General features: G+C 43.5%; 1 protein-coding gene across 6 annotated transcripts in view; it reads right to left on the reverse strand.

Moving 5' to 3' along the window:
* Positions 1–20,000, reverse strand: part of LOC115206576 (glutamate receptor 4) — a 142,519-nt gene that overhangs the window by 118,394 nt on the left and 4,125 nt on the right. The gene's annotated exons all lie outside the window — the stretch shown is intronic.

The following is a 20,000-nucleotide window of genomic DNA, read 5'->3' on the forward strand; positions in this document are numbered from 1 at the left end:
TCATCCTCTCCCTCTCTCTCCCTGTCATCTCATCCCTCATCTCCTCCTCTCTCCCGTTCTCTCCCTCTCTCCCTGTCATTCTCTCCCTGTCATCCTCTCCCTTTCTGTTAGTGAGAGAAACCCAGAAAGGATCAGGCAGTGGGGTGGAGGTCTGTCACTGTCAGTATTCTGTTTTTATATGTGGATGTGTTTGTGGGAGTACGAGTGATATACCAAATGTGTGTGTGTGTGTGTGTGTGTGTGTGTGTGTGTGTGTGTGTGTGTGTGTGTGTGTGTGTGTGTGTGTGTGTGTACGTGCGTGCGTGCATGTTGCCAAACCATAAAACTGGAAGAACATGACAGAGGGGATATTGGGAGTTGTAAGTACAGGATGTAAGGGAATCCATTTAATAACTTAAATGGAGAGAGAGAATGTAGCTGTGCTTTAGTGTGTGTGTACATGCGTTATCGTGTGTGTGTGTGTGTGTGTGTGTGCTAACAGCAGTTACATAGAAGCAGTAACCGCTCCCTCTCCGCTGATTCCTCCTAGACCCTTTCTAACTCCAACACATCATCAGCCATTACACTCCCAGACTAGTGTGTGGTAATAACCTCTAATAACCCTGGTCTACATCAGACTAGTGTGTGGTAATAACCTCTAATAACCCTGGTCTACATCAGACTAGTGTGTGGTAATAACCTCTAATAACCCTGGTCTACATCAGACCAGTGTGTGGTAATAACCTCTAATAACCCTGGTCTACATCAGACTAGTGTGTGGTAATAACCTCTAATAACCCTGGTCTACATCAGACTAGTGTGTGGTAATAACCTCTAATAACCCTGGTCTACATCAGACTAGTGTGAGGTAATAACCTCTAATAACCCTGGTCTACATCAGACTAGTGTGTGGTAATAACCTCTAATAACCCTGGTCTACATCAGACTAGTGTGTGGTAATAACCTCTAATAACCCTGGTCTACATCAGACTAGTGTGTGTTAATAACCTCTAATAACCCTGGTCTACATCAGACCAGTGTGTGGTAATAACCTCTAATAACCCTGGTCTACATCAGACTAGTGTGTGGTAATAACCTCTAATAACCCTGGTCTACATCAGACGAGTGTGTGGTAATAACCTCTAATAACCCTGGTCTACATCAGACGAGTGTGTGGTAATAACCTCTAATAACCCTGGTCTACATCAGACTAGTGTGTGGTAATAACCTCTAATAACCCTGGTCTACATCAGAATAGTGTGTGGTAATAACCTCTAATAACCCTGGTCTACATCAGACTAGTGTGTGGTAATAACCTCTAATAACCCTGGTCTACATCAGACTAGTGTGTGGTAATAACCTCTAATAACCCTGGTCTACATCAGACCAGTGTGTGGTAATAACCTCTAATAACCCTGGTCTACATCAGACTAGTGTGTGGTAATAACCTCTAATAACCCTGGTCTACATCAGACTAGTGTGTGGTAATAACCTCTAATAACCCTGGTCTACATCAGACTAGTGTGTGGTAATAACCTCTAATAACCCTGGTCTACATCAGACTAGTGTGTGGTAATAACCTCTAATAACCCTGGTCTACATCAGACGAGTGTGTGGTAATAACCTCTAATAACCCTGGTCTACATCAGACTAGTGTGTGGTAATAACCTCTAATAACCCTGGTCTACATCAGAATAGTGTGTGGTAATAACCTCTAATAACCCTGGTCTACATCAGACTAGTGTGTGGTAATAACCTCTAATAACCCTGGTCTACATCAGACTAGTGTGTGGTAATAACCTCTAATAACCCTGGTCTACATCAGACTAGTGTGTGGTAATAACCTCTAATAACCCTGGTCTACATCAGAATAGTGTGTGGTAATAACCTCTAATAACCCTGGTCTACATCAGACTAGTGTGTGGTAATAACCTCTAATAACCCTGGTCTACATCAGACTAGTGTGTGGTAATAACCTCTAATAACCCTGGTCTACATCAGACTAGTGTGTGGTAATAACCTCTAATAACCCTGGTCTACATCAGACGAGTATGTGGTAATAACCTCTAATAACCCTGGTCTACATCCGACTAGTGTGAGGTAATAACCTCTAATAACCCTGGTCTACATCAGACTAGTGTGAGGTAATAACCTCTAATAACCCTGGTCTACATCATATCAACATATGGGATGTGAAGATGATGAGATAGTTGGTTGTTCTTCTATCTCAACTACCTCACACCTTCACTACCTCCATTACCTTATACCTCCACTACCGCATACCCCCACTACCTCCACTAACTCCACTACCTCATACCTCCGCTACATTCACTACCTCGTACCTCCACTACCTCAACTACCTCCACTACCTCATACCTCCACTACTTCCACTACCTCGTACCCCCACGACCTCCAGTACCTCGTACCCCCACTACCTCCAGTACCTCGTGCCCCCACTATCTCCACTACCTCCACTACCTCCCCTACCTTGTACCTCTATTACGTCATACCTCCACTACTTCAACTACCTCCACTACCTCGTACATCCACTACCTCGTACCTCCACTACCTCATACCTTGTACCTCCACTACCTCGTACCTCCACTACCTCATACCTTGTACCTCCACTACCTCATACTTCCACTACCTCATACCTATACTACCTCATACCTCCACTACCTCAACTACCTCCACTACCTCGTACCTCCACTACCTCATACCTCCGCTACCTCAACTACCTCCACTACCTCGTACCTCCAGTACCTCAACTACCTCCACTACCTCGTACCTCTACTACCTCGTACCTCCACTACCTTGTACCCCCACTACCTCCAGAACCTCGTACCCCCACTACCTCCACTACTTCATACCTCCACTACCTCCACTACCTCCCCTACCTTGTACTTCTACTACCTCATACCTCCACTACTTCAACTACCTCCACTACCTCGTACCCCCACTACCTCGTACCTCCACTACCTCGTACCTCCACTACCTCCACTACCTCATACTTCCACTACCTCATACCTCTACTACCTTATACCTCCACTACCTCAACTACCTCCACTACCTCGTACCTCCACTACCTCATACCTCCGCTACCTCAACTACCTCCACTACCTCATACCTCCACTACCTCAACTACCTCCACGACCTCGTACCTCCACTACCTCGTACCTCCACTATCTCGTACCTCCACTACCTCCACTACCTCATACTCCCACTACCTCATACCTCAACTACCTCGTACCTCCACTACCTCGTACCTCCACTACCTTCACTACTTCCACTACCTCCTATCCCCACTAACCCCTCTACCTCATAGCCCTGTTACACCTTGTTTATAGTCTCATTATTCTCATCATTACTATTTCCTTTTTGAGTTTTTGCACATTTTTCATTTTTCTTACTTTTTAACACTGCAATGTTCGGAAAGTCTCATAAGTAAACATTTCAAGGTAAAGTCTTCTGCACCTGTTGTATTCGGAACATGTGACAAATAACATTTTATTTGATTTGGTTTCCCTAAATGGATGGGCAAGACAGAGATATATTCTCCATGATTACATCATCAACACAATCCTGCCATGCATGCCTTCATGAAAGGTCTACCGTATGTGAGGGAATTAAAAAACAAAAACGATACGAGAGCAAATATAAACAAACAACTTCCCGACCTACGGTCCACCATCATCATCATTATTGTCCTCTTCATCGTCACCATCATATATCATCACCATCATCACCATCATTACTGTCAATATATCCTTGTCATCGTTGTCGATCACACACACACACACAAGCACACGCACAGACACACACAAAGTAAGTAGCTCAGTGCGGCTCTTCTCCATGCTAATACATTACTGTTCTCTAAAATCCAGTGACTACAAATACTGCATCCAAAGGAAGAAGGCTTCTATTGACTGAGAGACATCACACAGATGAGACAAAACACACACACAAACGCAGACACACACACTGAAAACAGAGTGAATATGAAATTATGTGACCCTGAGATCTGTTGTTTCTGAATGAAGGAGTGATATACTTGATCGTCGATTCAGGCCTCCGAGACGCTTCAGAGAACTACTGAAGGTCAGACAATTACCATTTTCATTCTGTATGTCGGTCACACCAGAGCAAGAGCCGGAGCTTAATTTAGAGATTGATTTACCACAGCTGTTTAGAGGAGAAAGAAGGTAAAAGACGCAGAGAGAGAAAGAGAGAGAGAGACCGATAGAGAGAGGAAAAGAGATAGAGAGTGAGTGAGATGAAATTGTTCCGCTTGTTATTCCCCGCCTCAGGAAAAAGAGGGAAAACTGTCGGAGCAGACGGATACGTTCAAGGAGCAGCGCTTCATTTCCCAAACACTCCTCCCCTGATGAGCCCAGAGAGTGTGTGTGTGTGTGTGTGTGTGTGTGTGTGTGTGTGTGTGTGTGTGTGTGTGTGTGTGTGTGTGTGTGTGTGTGTGTGTGTGTGTGTGTGTGTGTGTGTGTGTGTGTGTGTGTGTGTGTGTGTGTGTTTGGTTTAACTATCCTTTTGGGGACCAGCAGTCCTCACAAGGATAGTAAAACAAGGAAATGTGTGGACATTTCGCCGGTCTCCACATGGAAAAAATATATTTTAGGCTTAGGGGTTAGGTTTAGCGATAGGGTTAGGTTTTGGGCTATGGGTTTGGGGTTAAGGTTAGCGTTAGGGTAAGGCTTAGAGCAATGGGTTAGGTTTAGGGTTAGGGGTTATTGAAAGTAGGATTTTTGATAGGAATCAATTGCTTGGTCCCCACAAAGATAGTAAAACAAACTGTGTGTGTGTTAGAAACCTTGTGACTGGAGGTAGACCCTGTTACTGTGACTGGAGTAAGACCATGTCTGGAGAGAGACCCTGTTACTGTGACTGGAGTGAGACCATGTCTGGAGAGAGACCCTGTTACTGTGACTGGAGTGAGACCATGTCTGGAGAGACCCTGTTACTGTGACTGGAGTGAGACCCTGTCTGGAGACCTTGTTACTGTGACTGGAGAGAGACCTTGTTACTGTGACTGGAGAGAGACCCTGTTACTGTGACTGGAGAGAGACCCTGTTTCTGTGACTGGAGTGAGACCCTGTCTGGAGACCTTGTTACTGTGACTGGAGTGAGACCATGTGTGGAGAGAGACCCTGTTACTGTGACTGGAGAGAGACCCTGTTACTGTGACTGGAGAGAGACCCTGTTACTGTGACTGGAGTGAGACCATGTCTGGAGAGAGATCCTGTTACTGTGACTGGAGTGAGACCATGTCTGGAGAGAGATCCTGTTACTGTGACTGGAGAGAGACCATGTCTGAAGAGAGACCCTGTTGCTGTGACTGGAGTGAGACCCTGTCTGGAGACCTTGATACTGTGACTGGAGAGAGACCTTGTTACTGTGACTGGAGAGAGACCCTGTCTGGAGACCTTGTTACTGTGACTGGAGTGAGACCCTATTACTGTGACTGGAGTGAGACCGTGTCTGGAGAGGGACCCTGTTGCTGTGACTGGAGTGAGACCCTGTCTGGAGACCTTGTTACTGTGACTGGAGAGAGACCTTGTTACTGTGACTGGAGAGGGACCCTGTTTCTGTGACTGGAGTGAGACCCTGTCTGGAGAGGGACCCTATTACTGTGACTGGAGGTAGACCCTGTTACTGTGACTGGAGAGAGACCCTTTCTGGAGAGAGACCCTGTTACTGTGACTGGAGAGAGACCCTGTTACTGTGACTGGATTTGAGACCCTGTTACTGTGACTGGCGAGAGACCCTGTCATGCTGTCTTCCATCTACCAATGTCTCCTCCCCATCTAAAGTGGACTGGAACTAAACCTTGCCTCACATCTCCCAGATCGAGAGAGCGAGAGAGCGAGAGAGGATGGTAATGGAATAAGACAGTGGATCTCCTCCAGCAGAGTCCTTTCTCCAGCTCTAACAATTACAGACAATAAGACACTAATCCACCACTGCTGTTCCACACACACACACACACACACACACACACACACACACACACACACACACACACACACACACACACACACACACACACACACACAAGCCCATGTCCCACCCAGGACAGCACACAGTATGACAGTCAGTCTGTAATAGTGTTGTCATGATACCAGAATTTTCACTTCGATATCGATACCAGGTTTAGTATCACGATACTCTATACCATCACAATACCAAAAGGAAACAGATCTTTTGAGTTCAATATCATCACCATGGCCTTTTTTGCCTTTACCTCCCTTATCTCACTTCATTTGCTCACATTGTATATAGACTTATTTTTCTACTGTATCATTGACTGTATGTTTGTTTTACTCCATGTGTAACTCTGTGTTGTTGTATGTGTCGAACTGCTTTGCTTTATCTTGGCCAGGTCACAGTTGTAAATGAGAACATGTTCTCAACTTGCCTGCCTGGTTAAATAAAGGTGAAATAAAAATTACATTTGAAATGTTTGATGTCAATTTTTCAGCCACATATGCATTAATGAATCAATTATATAATCATACAAACAATTTGACTTTGCTTTTACCAATCTAACTAACAAAACAACCTAATGGTAATCATTAATTCAAATGGTAAATCTCTATTGATAAACTGGGTAAATCAAGATGTAGTCTAGGTCTATTCACAATACAGGTAAATGCATATTCAATAGGAATGTGTGAATGCATTGAGTTATTGAGCTTGTTTTGGCTGATTTCATGAGACTGCAGATTACAAACAATCTGTTTCCTTTACATTTGGGGCTTATTTATTGTTTTGATCAACAACATTTGCATAGAAGAAGCAATCTCTTCTTATATAAGACCTCTTTAAGAGCTAATGACGTTATTCACACACAGTGAGAGAGACAGGAGAGACTGACTCAATGCTAGAAATAATGGAAAGCACAAAGCCTTATTATTATTATTCGCAAAACAGCTTTCAAACCGATGTATGTTATTTTTCAAGAGTCTAATTCTATTTCTACTGACGTCAACTTCTGGAGATCGCAGTGGGGAAATTATTTATGGCTCTCTCACAGTTCATGAATGTAACGTCTGCTTCCAACTCACACTCACCTCATCCCCTGAATGCAGCTCACTCTCCAGATCCCAATCACCTGAATTCTGATCACCTGTTCACAAATCTGTATGTCATTATCACACACTATTTAGTTCAGTTCTTCGCACCCATCTTTGTGAGGTATTGTTTGTTTTGTGACACACTTCTATTCGGAGCTCTGTTTTTCCCATAATTTACTCCTCCCGTGTATGATCGTTTTTGCCTGCATCACTAATGAAGCCTTTTGCCTATTCCCTGCCTGTACTTTAGCCTATCGGATATCCTTTATCAACCTATTGCCAGATCTCCCGGATGACGTTATGAGCCTTTTCCCTGCCTGTACTGTTGCCTGTTTGGAACCCCTGTGTATGACCTTCTGCCTGTCCCTGGACCCAGCTACCTGCCTCCTCCTGTGGTCCTTTACCAATAAACACCTGCTGCGCCCTGTGCTTGAAACCAGCTCTCTGTCTCCCATTGTGTTCATTACAGAATACCTCACCAAAAACGACAGATGGATTTCAGCGGAGCTGCAGCTACGTCCAGCCCGACAGGAGGAACGTATCGATGAACTCTGCGACCTCCTTCGCCAGTACGTTCTTGCTTCACCGATATCCAGTGCCACAGACTCCTCTTGTTCATCTCCCCCCATATCCATGCCTAATAAATACGACGGCTCCCCAGAGAAATGTCAAGGATTCTGGATGTCTGGATGTCCATATCCATTGGCAACCTACTGGTGGTCTGCAGACCTATACAGTCGCCCATGGCCTGCGAGTCTTCCACGCCCTTCTCTCGTCCACCATGGTCCAACAGCACTGAACCCATGCAGCTCGGCCGTGCCCCTCTCACGCCTGCTGAGAGACTCCGGAGGTCACGTGAAACCCTGTTCCTCTATTGTGGAGAGAGTAACCCCCTACTCAATAGCTGCCCTGCCCCCCCCCCCCCACGAAGGGCTAACCACAACCCCTCCACTTCCTCCCGGTTAAGCACCTGTATGTTTTTGAATATTACCCAAAGGCAGTTTGGTATCCCGGCTCTTTCTGCTAATGGGGTCACTCAGTTTGTGGAGGGACGAGTGGACTCGGGGGCCGCAGGTAATTTAATTGACGAACAATTGGCACAACAGCTAAGACTCAAGCTAATCCCTGTTAATCCTCCCTTTAGGATTAATGCGCTGGACGGACAACCTCTCAGAACAGGTCTTGTGACTCGGATGACCGAAAGTATCACTCCTCAGATTGGCCTCCTTCACTCGGAGGTCATTCAGTTAATGGTGTTGTCTTCGCCTAAAGAACCCCCTCATCCTCGGTCACCCCTGGCTAAGCCTTCACGACGCTGCCATCTCCTGGTGGCAAAGGGAACTGCTGTCAAGGTCTCCCTCCTGTTTCACGAACTGCTTCAATCTACCCTGTCGAGCCACCTCTATAGAAGGATCGGAGTCCGCCATTCCAACCCACATCCCACCTGTATATGCCCAGTTCCAGAGTGTCCTCAGTCCATTCTGCCCCCTCATCAGCCGAAGGACTGTGTGATCGACCTCCTTCCTGGGGCATTGCCCCCTAAGGGTCGGATCTACCCCTTGTCCAATCCAGAGAATGAGGCTATGGACACCTATATAGAAGAGGCCCTCGACATGGGATTCATCCGTCCATCCACGTCTCCGGCTGCATCCAGTTTCTTTTTTGTAAAAAAAAAAGGATGGTAGTCTCCGTCCCTGCATAGATTACCGACCCCTCAATGGCCTTACCATCAAGAATCGCTTCCCTCTTTCTCTGATTCCGGCCGCACTAGAACAAGTTGGACAGGCTACCATCTACTCCAAACTGGACCTACGTAGTGCTTACAACCTGGTCCGTATCCGAAGTGGGGATGAGTGGAAGACGGTGTTCATCATCGTTAGGGGTCACTACGAATACCTGGTTATGCCCTATGGTCTCACCAATGCTCCCGCAGTCTTCCAGTCCTTCATGAATTAAGTTTTCCAGGACATGAACCAGCCAGTTCCTCATCGTGTACATTGACAATATCTTGATCTACTCTCACTCCATTGCAGAACACGTACAGCATGCACAGCATGTGCAACAGGTCCTCCCATGGCTACAGGATCACCATCTTTATGTCAAGGCTGAGAAGAGCGCCTTTCGCGTTACTACGGTAACCTTCCTAGGTTTCGTGTTGACACCAGGAGGGGTTAACATGGACAAAGACAAAGTCACGGCCGTCTTAACTGGCCCAAACCTACCACCATAACGGAACTACAACGTTTCCTAGGATTTTCCAACTACTACCGTCGGTTCATCCGAAACTGCAGCAGCACAACCGCTCCCCTCTCAGCTCTTACCAGTCAGAAAACCTGTACACTGTGGTGCCACTGGTTAGAGGGAGCTCATCACCCATTTCTTGTCCTTACCGACCACTGCAATTTGGAGTACTTAATAAGTGCTAAGAGGCTCAACCCCCAGACAGGCTTGCTGGGCACTCTTCTTCACCCGCTTCAACTTCACCTATCTTCCTGGCAATAAAAATGTGAAGGCTGATTCCTTATCCGTCTATTTTATTCCCCTTCCTCTAACCCAGCTCCCAAGCCCATCCTGCCTCAGTCTTGTGTCGTGGGACCCATACAGTGGGAAACCCAATCAGGGGTCCAAGAGGCCCTATGCCACGACCCAGCACCTCGAGATACCCCTGCAGGCAAGACCTACATTCTGGTGTACGTCAGACCCTAACTAATGCAGTGGTGCCATACCTCGCTGAGTTCTGGCCAGCCTGGGATCACCCGGACCACAGAGCTACTGACACACACATTCTGGTGGCCATCCCTAACAGCAGACGTCCAAGATTACGTTCTTTCCTGTCCCATCTGTGCATCGGCAAATAGCTCTCGCCAACTACCTACAGGTAAGCTCGAGCCTTTACCTACACTACACAGACCATGGTCCCACATTACCATGGATTTCCTCACTGATCTGCCGAACTCTTGGGCTTCACTACTATTCTAGTGGTAGTGGACCGGTTCTCCAAGATGTGCCAACTCATCCCCTTTCCACATCTATCTAATGCCATGGAAATGGCCAAGTGCAAGTTCCAATGGGTGTTTCGTCTGTATGGGATCCCGGAAGACATTGTTTCAGATCGGGGACCCCAGTTCGTCTCCAGGGTGTGGCGAGCCTTCTGCAACTGACTGGGGGTCTCCATCAGCCTATCCTCCAGATACCATCCCCAAACCAACGGGCAGACGGAATGCCTGAATCAGGAAATAGGGAAGTACCTTCACCAACACTGCACCCATCAACCACACAAGTTCAGTTCTTATCTAGCCTGGGCCGAAAACGCAGAGAACTCCCTGGTGCATTCCTCACTCCATCTCACTCTTTTTCAGTGTGTCCTCAGATACCAACCCCCCGTGTTCCCATGGGAGGCAGAGCCCGGAACTGTGCCTGCCGTCGCTGAGTGAGTGGTTTCGTTGGAGAGAGCAGGTTTGGGAGACCACACATCAGCACAGGCATCAAGCTTCCCTCTCCCAGAAACGGTTCGCCAACCTCCTCCACTCTTTCACCCTGGGCAACATATGTGGCTCTCTACCCAGGCCATCCGGCTTCGTGACCCCTGCAAAAAGTTCAGTCCCCGGTTCATTGGTCCCTTCAAAATAACACACCGCATCAACCCTGTCACCTTCCATCTCCAGTTTCCCCGCCATTACCGGATCTCCTCATCCTTCCATGTGTCCCTTCTAAAGCCTGTGACGTACAGCCCTCTCCATCCTCTAGTGGTGCACCCCCTCCATTTGACAAAGGCGGTGTACCGGCTGATTCCGTCCAAGCCCTCCTTGAATCCAAGCGCCTGTGTGGTTGCATCCACTACCTGGTGGATTGGGAGGGGTACAGACCCAAAGAACGGTCCCGAGTACCCGCCCAGGACATCCTCGAACCAGCCATGATCCTGGCTTTCCACCGTCAGCTCCACGTCCCCGGGGGAAGCCCCCTGCTCAGCTTCCTAAGCCACCGTGGAGGGGGGGGCAACTGTGACATCTGCTTCCAACTTACACTCTCAACCACATAGATCCCCTGAACACAGCTCACTCTCCAGATACCAATCACCTGAATTCTGATCACCTGTTCACACACCTGTATGTCATCATCACACACTATTTAGTTCAGTTCTTTGCACCCCATCATTCTGAGGTATTGTTTGTTTTGTGGCACACTTCCATTCGGAGCTCTGGTTTTCGGCAATTTTCTCCTCCCGTGTATGATAGTTTTTGCCTGCCTCACTTACGACACCTTTTGCCTATTCCTTGCCTGTACTTTAGCCTATCGGATATCCTTTATCAACCTATTGCCTGATCTCCCGGATGACGTTACGAGCCTTTTCCCTGCCTGTACTGTTGCCTGTTTGGAACCCCTGTGTATGACCTTCTGCCGGTCCCTGGACCCAGCTACTTGCCTCCTCCTGTGGTCCTTTACAATAAACACCTGCTGCGCCCTGTGCTTGAATCCAGCTCTCTGTCTCCCATCGTGTTCATTACAATGAGTCAGCACTCTAAAGAATAATCTCAATGGCAGTTTTTTGCACTCAGATTGTTACCCTTCTGGTCACTTTATTTTTACTGTAATCAACAATTACATTTATTATTACTAAAATTGCTGGGTACAATTTGAAACGTAAAAAAATGATCAGTTACTTGAATATTTGAACAAGTGTATTCTCCATTGGCTAACCAAGTTCCCTAATGATTTACTTACAATAGGTGGGGATTGGAATATTGCTCTGAATCATTTAATTGACAGATAGCTTCCGGGACAGTCAACTTCTATGAAGACAAGTTTGAGGCAGTTTATAGAAAGGTATAGAAAGGTTTTACAGATATTTGAAGAGTAAAGTTTCCTAATGACAGGTCTTTCACTTGGCGTAGTAAGGCACGCTCCACACAATCACGCATTGATTTTTGGTTGGTATTGAATTTTTTTTAATGAAGAGTATTTCTGTTAACATCCTGGCCACTCCCCTTACTGACCATAGAGATAATTACACTGTGTACAAAACATAACATCGACCCAGGAAGTGCAAGGGAGTCAGTGCAAATAAAAAGGGGGTCTGAAGAAGACAAAAGATGTAAGTGCATTTGAACAGGGTATAGTAGTAGGTGGCAGGTGCACCGGTTTGAGTGAGTCAAGAACTGCAAAGCTGCAGGTTTTTCACGCTCTACAGTTTCCCATGTGTATAAAGAATGGTCCACCACCCAAAGGACATTCAGCCAACATGACACAACTGTGGGAAGCATTGGAGTCAACATGGACAAGCATCCCTGTGGAACACAACCTTGCAAAAGGTTGTGCAACTCATCATTACGATAGTGTTCCTTAAGTTTTTTACGCTCAGTGTATATTTGACTCTGTGAAGAACAATCTCAGCTAACGCTCAACACACAGAGTGCCTTCAGAAAATATTCACACCCTCAACCTTTTACACATTTTGTTGTGTTACAGCCTGAATTTAAAAAATTATTACATTGAGATGTGTTACTGGCTTACACATAATACACCATAATGTCGAAGTGGAATTGTGTTTTTAGAAATATTTACAAATTCATAAAAAATCAAAAGCTGAAATGTCTTTAATCAATAAGTATTCAACCCCTTTGTTATGGGAAGCCTAAATAAGTTCAGGAGTAAACATTTGCTTAACAAGTCACAAAATAAGTTGCAAGTTGATGGGATGCTGGCCTTCTAGGTGGAGTTCCTCTGTCCAGTGTCTGTATTCTTTTGCCCATCTTAATCTTTTCTTTTTATTGGCAAATCTGAGATATGGCTTTTTCTTTGCTAATCTGCCTAGAAGGCCAGCATCCCAGAGTTGCCTCTTCACTGTTGACGTTGAGACTGGTGTTTTGCGGGTACTATTTAATGAAGCTGCCAGTTGAGGACTTGTGAGGTGTCTGTTTGTCAAACTAGACACTCTAATGTACTTGTCCTCTTGCTTAGTTGTGCACCAGGGCCTCCCATTCCTCTTTCTAGTTAGAGCAAGTTTGCGCTGTTCTGTGAAGGGAGTAGTATACAGCATTGTACCAGATCTTCAGCTTCTTGGCAATTTCTCGCATGGGATAGCCTTCATTTCTCAGAACAAGAATAGACTGACAAGTTTGTTTCTGGCCATTTTGAGCCTGTAATCGAACCCACAAATGCTGATGCTCCAGATACTCAACTAGTCTAAAGAAGGCCAGTTTTATTGCTTCTTTAATAAGTTTTCAGCTTGATAACATAATTGCAACATGGTTTTCTAATGATCAATTAGCCATTTAAAATGCTAAACTTGATATAGCTAACATAACATGCCATTGGAACAGGAGTGATGGTTGCTGATAATGGACTTCTGTACACCTATGTAGATATTCTATAAAAATCTGCCGTTTCCAGCTACAATAGTAATGTACAACATTAACAATGTCTACAGTGTATTTCTGATCAATTTGAGGTTATTTTAATGGACCAAAAAAATGTGCTTTTCTTTCAAAAACGAGAACATTTCTAAATGACCCCAAACTGTTGAACGGTAGTGTATTTTCATATTTTTTGTATTACTTTCTTTGTTTTCAGGCCCACAGGGAATGGGTGGTATGGGGGAGATGGTGGACCTATGTACTTTTTGAAGATTATTGCCTGTCTGTCATTTGCAATCACAGGGGGGAAAAATAAGGAAATAATAAAAAGTTGGTCCTGTTGAAAGTCTTTCAGAGGAGGTCAAATCTGTTCTGATTTATCTACAACACGAGTTGGATCATATGTTTCAAAAACAAGGACATTTCTAAGTGACCCCTGTGGTGGCTAATTTCTACATTACCAAATGAGGAGAGTTACAAACTTCACACACCACTCAGAGTTATACGTAAACTACATTTTTAATAATTAAGATGCTTTTGCAAAAGCCCTTTGACTTTCAATGATGCACTATCTCTAATGAACCATTGAAAAAGTGATTACACAAAAGTACAAAGATCTTTTATACCCAAGATCCACCCCTCTCAACGTACATGATGAACAACAGATCTTAGGAACTGTTCACAAAGGGACCTTCTACTTTAGAAAGGAGTATCCCTTAGCCAGATAACATTCGCTATAAATTATCGTTCAGTTTGGTCCCTAATGACGAGGTTCTAATCTCGTTCCTGGTACTTCATAGTACAAAAACATAATCTCATCCAATGGCAAATATCAATTGTCAACTCCAGATACTCCCATCTCAAGTAAACCCCCTCTTGATCCCACTCCTGGACAAGCTCACTGAGGGGAGTGACTTGCGCACAGACATTGTGGAGACAAATAATTGGTTCCCCATTAATCACGCCATCCCTTCACATGGTTTAAGAATAGGTAAAGACACATTCACATATGAAGACAATGTTCCATTCTGTCCTCTTCAGGGACATGTAAAAGACAAGCCTGACCTCTCCCCTCTCTGGACCCCAAGTGACTGAGCCCCAGCTAAGGGAAAAGTGCAACTAAACGACACCAGAGTCCAAAGGGATACTTTCTAATGACAAGTATCTCACATAAACATATTATGCTAATAAAACATCTGAATTATCTATGTTACCCAACTAATTCTGATTCATCCGCCACACCCCAAACTTTGGACGGTAGTGTATATATATGCACAGTTGAAGTCGGAAGTATACATAGACTTAGGTTGGAGTCATTAAAACTTGATTTTCAACCAGTCCACAAATTTCTTGTTAACAAACTATAGATTTGGCAAGTCGGTTAGGAGATCTACTTTCTGCATGACACAAGTCATTTTTCCAACAATTGTTTACAGATTATTTCACTTATAATTCACTGTATGACAATTCCAGTGAGTCAGAAGTTTACATACACTAATTTGACTGTGCCTATAAGCAGCTTGGAAAATTCCAGAAAATTATGTAACGGCTTTAGAAGCTTCTGAAAGGCTAATTGACATAATTTGAGTCAATTGGAGGTGTACCTGTGGATGTATTTCAAGGCCTACTTATAGCTGAATGCCTCTTTGCTTGACATCATGGGAAAATCAAAAGAAATCAGCCCCCCAAAAATTGTAGACCTCCGCAAGTCTGGTTCATCCTTGGGAGCAATTTCCAAACACCTGAAGGTACCACGTTCATCTGTACAAACAATAGTACGCAACTATAAACACCATGGGACCACGCAGCTGTCATACCGCTCAGGAAGGAGACGCATTCTGTCCCCTAGAGATGAATGTACTTTGGTGCGAAAAGTGCAAATCAATTCCAGAATAACAGCATAGGACCTTGTGAAGATGCTGGAGGAAACAGGTAAAAAAGTATTTATATCCACAGTAAAAACGAGTCCTATATCGACATAACCTGAAAGGCCGCTCAGCAAGGAAGAAGCCTGTGCTCCAAAACCGCCATAAAAAAGCCAGACTATGGTTTGCAACTGCACATGGGGACAAAGATCGTACATTTTGGAGAAATGTCCTCTGGTCTGATGAAACAAAATAGAACTGTTTGGCCATAATGACCATTGTTATGTTTGGAGGAAAAAAGGGGATGCTTGCAAGCCGAAGAACACCATCCCAACCGTGAAGCACGGGGGTGGCAGCATCATGTTGTGGGGGTGCTTTGCTGCAGGAGGGACTGGTGCACTTCACAAAATAGATGGCATTATGAGGCAGGAAAATTACGTGGATATATTGAAGCAACATCTCAAGACATCAGTCAGGAAGTTAAAGCTTGGTGACAAATGGATCTTCCAAATGGACAATGACCCCAAGCATACTTCCAAAGTTGTGGCAAAATGGTTTAAGGACAACAAAGTCAAGGTATTGGAGTGGACATCACAAAGCCCTGACCTCAATCCTATAGAACATTTGTGGGCAGAACTGAAAAAGCGTGTGCAAGCAAAAAGGCCTACAAACCTGACTCAGTTACACGAGCTCTGTCAGGAGGAATGGGCCAAAATTCACCCGACTTGTGGAAGGCTACCCGAAACGTTTGACCCAAGTTAAACAATTTAAAGGCAATGCTACCAAATAGTAATTGAGTGTATGTAAACTTCTGACCCACTGGGAATGTTATGAAAGAAATAAAAGCTGAACTAAATCATTCTCTACTATTATTCTGACATTTCACATTCTTAAAATAAAGTGGTGATCCTAACTGACCTAAAACAGGGATTTTTTACGCGGATTAAATGTCAGGAATTGTGAAAATCTGAGTTTAAATGTATTTGGCTAAGGTGTATGTGAACGTCCGACTTCAACTGTATATATATATATATATATGACTGAGGCGAGGGAGACAAATTATCAAATAAAGATTTTTGGCAATTATTGTTTTTGGTGACAATCCTTTTTGAAGTCAGCATATTTTGCTTTATGGTTTGCTTGCTATCACAAAAAAGTATTATGGTAGTGAATTGGTCTTATATTCTTATATTCAGCTTTAAGCTAGCAAGGAAAGTTAGCCTACAAAGCTGGAAGCTACCTGTGCTTCATTGCATTGTAAAGTGTTCAAGACGTTGTTTTGCAGACAGTAATGAACAGTTTCAACATTTCTACGTGTCGTGTTGCATTATTCAAGTGTGTTAACTTCTGTTCAGCATGAGTAGGGAGCTAACATGATGCAGCCCAATCTCCCAGTGAGTTCAGTGGTTCCTCAGGACAGACTAGAGCCAGTATGAGAGAGGAGCTAACATGATGCAGCCCAGACTCCCAGTGAGTTCAGTGGTTCCTCAGGACAGGCTACAGCTACCAATGACTAAGTGTAGCAGGCACAGCACGCTCGCGCTATAAGGGGACATCGGCTGCGCTGATAGACAGACTTCATCCACACTCAATGAGTAAAGGACACTAGATACATTTGATAGAAGTACCGAATGTAACAAAAATTCTAGTACCGAACCATTTTTCATGTTCTAGTATTGAAAAAGTACAGAAGTTTCGGTATACCGTGGAACATTAGTCTGTAATTATCCAGCTTTCACACAGTCTGAGAGACAGAGACAGAAAGAGAGAGAGCAAGATAGTGAGAGAGCGATACCAATCAACACTGTTTTATCACACAGAGTCCCCAACAGTCCTTGTTTCATATCAGCACCACTGGGCACACATTGGCAGCCCAGTCCGTCAAGATCTCATAATTTCCCTTCGAAATTCGACGTCAATTTTTTTTATGCATTAAATCCATGTGGTTACAGGATATAGGGTTAAAATAGAATCATATCAAAGGTTTAGGTTTAGTCCTGGGAATTGCCAGGGACCTCACAATAGAATATTATCACGATACTTAGGTGCCGATACAATATGTATTGTGATTCTCATGATTCTATACATTTACATTTACATTTAAGTCATTTAGCAGACACTCTTATCCAGAGCGACTTCCTATACAGTATGTATTGTGATTCTCATGATTCTATACAGTATGTATTGTGATTCTCATGATTCTATACAGTATGTATTGTGATTCTCATGATTCTATACAATATGTATTGTGATTTTCATGATTCTATACAATATGTATTGTGATTTTCATGATTCTATACAATATGTATTGTGATTTTCATGATTCTATACAATATGTATTGTGATTCTCATGATTCTATACAATATGTATTGTGATTCTCATGATTCTATACAATATGTATTGTGATTCTCATGATTCTATACAATATGTATTGTGATTCTCATGATTCTATACAATATGTATTGTGATTCTCATGATTCTATACAATATGTATTGTGATTCTCATGATTCTATACAATATGTATTGCGATTCGATACTGTTATTTCATTGCGATTTGATGTTCCAAACACATTGCTCACCATATGTCTGCTGCAGAGAGACAAGATAGAACATGAGAAAACAAGTTTTGATTGGTCAGGGAAATAAAACTTGCAATATTGTCAAGACGATACGATATACAGTGCCTTCAGAAAATATTCACACCCTTAACTTTTTTCACATTTAGTTGTGTTACAGCCTGAAATTAAAATGGATTAAATTACACATTTTTTGTCACTGGCCTACACAGAATACCCCTAAATGTCAAAGTGGAATTCTGTTTATAGACATTTTTACAAATTAATAAAAAATTAAAAGGTGAAATGTTTTGAGTCAACCCCTTTGTCATGCCTACTCCCGCTCCCCCTCTCCAGTGCTCAACATCACCGGTCTACTAACCACTGGTCCTGGCACCATCATTACACGCACCTGCTCCCCATTATTACGCACACCTGGACCTCATCACCTAGATTACCTTCCCTTTATTTAGCCCTCAGTAGCCTCAGTCATCAGGCAGTATTGGTTTTGTCTCTTTTAGTATGCTTCTCTTGTTTTGTTTATCTGCCTTTTATTATTATTAAACTCACCTTGTGCACCTGCTTCCTGACTCCCAGCAAATATATTACACCCTTTGCTATGGCAAGCCTAAATAAGTTCAGGAGTGAACATGTGCTTAACAAGTCACATAATAAGTTGCATGGACACACTCTGTGTGCAATAATGGTGTATTACATCATTTTTTATGACTACTTCATTTCTGTACCCAACACATACAATTATCTGTACGGTCCCTCAGTTGAGCAGTGAATTTCAAACACAGATTCAACCACAAAGACCAGGGAGGTTTTCCAATGCCTTGCAAAGAAGGGCAACTATGGGTAGATTGGTCAAAATGAAAAAAGCAGACAGTGAATATCCTTTTGAGCATGATGAAGTTATTAATTATGCTTTTTTCACTTTTTGTTCTGAATACAAAGTGTTATGTTTGGGGCAAATCCAATACACCACATTACTGAGTACCACTCTCCATATTTTCAAGCATGGTGGTGGCTGCATCATGTTATGGGTATGCTTGTAATCATTAAGGACTGGAGAGATTTAAACGATAAAAAAGAAATGCCATGGAGCTAAGCACAGGAAAAATCCTGATGGAAATTTTGGTTAAGTCTGCTTTCCACCAGACACTGGGAGATGAATTCACCTTCAGCAGGAAAATAACCAAAAACACAAGGCCAGTGAATGATACTGAGTAGCCAAGTTACAGTTTTGACTTAAATCTACTTGAAAAATCTATGGCAAGACCTAAAAATGGTTGTCTATCAATGATCAACAACCAATTTGACAGAGCTTGAAGAATTTAAAAAATAATAATTGGCAAATATTGTACAATCCAGGAGTGCAAAGCTGTTAGAGACTGACTGAGAAAGACTCACAGTTGTAATCGCCACCAAAGGTGATTCTAACATGTATTGACTCATGGGTGTGAATATGTAATATGTACATATGTAAATTAGATATTTAATTTACAATACATTTGCAAACAGTTCTAAAAACATGTTTTCACTTTGTCATTATGGGGAATTGTGTGTAGATGGGTAAGAAAAAACATAACTAAATGTGGAATAAGTCAAGGGGTATGAATACTTTCTGAAGGCACTGTACCATTCAAAATAATATCCCTATATGTTATGGATTTGTTTCCACAATCAATAGTTACATTTAGGTATTATTTCCAAGTGGTTAAGGTCAGGGCTATGGTATGGGGAAGGCTTAAAGCTAAATAATGAACAATTATACATTATTACCATCAGGTATCATCAGTATTCACAGTATTCTCGCAGCTTACTAGATCATTGTGAACTGCGGTGGGGCAGTGGTCTAAGCAGTGCACTCCGTCTCCAAGCATCACCAGTTTGTACCCAGTGCTGGGCAATCTTTTTTTTCTTTTCTTTCTGTGAGCACTGACAAAGGCATATAAGGCATATATCGATGTTCTCAGGACCTTTTCAAGCGTCCGAAATCGAAGTATATTTCCAGTGATCAGGCTGGCCCAGTCACAGCCTTCTACAATCAGAGGGAAGTCACCAACAGTTCTTCATAATTAAATAACAAAGCTGCCCTCAGCCATAGCAGTAGCAGCTAGCGGGAGAGAGTAGTTGAGGATGACTTTGCCAAATT

The sequence above is a fragment of the Salmo trutta genome, chromosome 13 (genome assembly GCF_901001165.1).
Source record: "Salmo trutta chromosome 13, fSalTru1.1, whole genome shotgun sequence".
Lineage (NCBI taxonomy): Eukaryota > Metazoa > Chordata > Actinopteri > Salmoniformes > Salmonidae > Salmo > Salmo trutta.